The following is a 1,968-nucleotide window of genomic DNA, read 5'->3' as shown; positions in this document are numbered from 1 at the left end:
ATTCTGGGAGGCAGAGGACCAGATGCGTGGCCTAAATACTGACACATGTCTCTCTGGGGGCATGGACTAGTGACACTTGAGTAGCATAATCAAATAAAAATCCAAGTTTTCCCTTAGAAATACCAAAAAAGAAATCAGTCGAAAACCATCTATTTTGGTTTTCCAGATCTTGTTCCCAGAAGTCACTTTCTGAGGCAGCCTTCCTACTTGTATGGTACTTGTATGTGACTTCCACCATGGTATATCATGGCCAGGGTCAGAAGTTGCAGAAGTCGCAGAAGGTACAGAAGGTGATGCCGCAGCCATCAATGTCATCTTCAGATACTTGCAAAATAGATCTCTAATTCAGGTGTGGCTCTACGGGCAATTGAATATTCAGATAGGTGGTTGTATTATTGACTTTGATGAGTACATGAACCTCTTATTAGATGATGCAGAAGAGATTAATTCTAAAACAAAGTCAAACCACTGGATCCAATCATGCTAAAAGGAGATAATATTACTCTGTTTCAAAGCGTTTCCAACTAGCAGTGGTCAGGCATGGGAGAAGCTGAGAGGGGACTTCGGTGTTTTTAACGGCGCCTTCTGCTGGGAGCTATATTTACTCATCTTGCTTTAGTGTCACATTATCACTAAGTGGCCATAAATGCTGCAAGGGTTATTTTGTTACAAAAAACCAAATCTATTTCCTTTCTGCCTTGTTTTTCCTGGCACATGATAAACTTTTAGATGCTAGATGTAATAATATTTTTATTTGTGAAGTTAATGCATTCCTGGATGCTCTAAGTACTTTTTAAAAGTGAAGTTATGATTAAAAAAAATTATTGTGTTGCTATTTCAATTAGAACAAAGAGCAACATTAACTAGTGATACACCGGATTTTGCATGGGTTATTGGAAGCCAAAAGAATGCTTAACATTTTATACAATAACAAATTGATAAAAACCATAAATGCAGACCTGAACTTTTCCAAAAGGGCACAGTGTTCCAATTTTCTGCACAGGACAGAGGATTCATGTGGAACTCTTTATCGACTCATTGCGATGATACAGTGCCAGTCTCCTAATGATTGTGATTCATCCTTGGAAGTGTTATTGAGAAACTACGGAAAGACTAAAGACTTGGGCAAATGAATGACCCAACTTTATATTTAAATGAGTGAGAATGGATCTGAGAAGTAGCTCCCATTTGAGTGAATATATGTTCATGCTTATATCTGAAATCCTGTTTTACTTAGAAGGGTGTATTGTATTCTATCACTCAGCACAGAATACTGGTATGATTGCAAACCTGGTACAAATACTGACCTACATGGTTTAAGGACTGAACTGACCCAACAGTACACACAGAAAAGGTTCCCAGGAAGTTGTTGTATAATGCTGTGATCTGGGGATTAAGTCTTCTTTAAGTACACAGTGACAAAGAGAGGAAGAATTCTGACACACCTTTAGGTATAGATCTGGGTCCTGGGAAACCCCAGGTTCTATTGTCTGGTCTGTAATGGAGAAGGAGGGGATCCACTTAGAAGATACCTTTATTCTTACCAATGCCTTCTCACTGGAGCCCATCTGTGAGATTCAAGAGTTAGAAAAGAAAGCAAGGGGTAGGTACAAGTCGTGAGGGTCAGATGCTGTTTATCACTATTAATATTAAATATAGGTTTGAGTTTTGGTTGTGATTAGTTCAGTATAACTGTTTGTACATTTCTTTATTTATGAGAGAAATTAAGTGAAGATGTTAAATCTACTATAGAATGAGATTAAATCATATTTTCTAATAGTTATGCAAAAGAGGAATAGTTCTTACTGATGTGCATGAATATATTCCACTCCTAACTCCCACTACTGTATTTTTAAAGCTTTAATTGGATCTGGTATACAGATTCTGAGTGTTTTTATTATACAAAGAAAATGAACATGAGATGTTTAGAACAAAGCCAAAAAAGCTCCTGTATTTATAATCACTTTC

General features: G+C 37.1%; 1 pseudogene; it reads left to right on the top strand.

The window, feature by feature from the left end:
- Positions 1-236: 236 nt before the first annotated feature.
- LOC116083314 lies at positions 237-528 on the top strand (annotated as a pseudogene).
- The last annotated feature ends 1,440 nt before the right edge of the window (positions 529-1,968 follow it).

The sequence above is a fragment of the Mastomys coucha genome, unplaced genomic scaffold, assembly GCF_008632895.1.
Source record: "Mastomys coucha isolate ucsf_1 unplaced genomic scaffold, UCSF_Mcou_1 pScaffold8, whole genome shotgun sequence".
Taxonomy (NCBI): Eukaryota; Metazoa; Chordata; class Mammalia; order Rodentia; family Muridae; genus Mastomys; species Mastomys coucha.
This window is presented reverse-complemented; position numbering and strand designations above follow the sequence as displayed.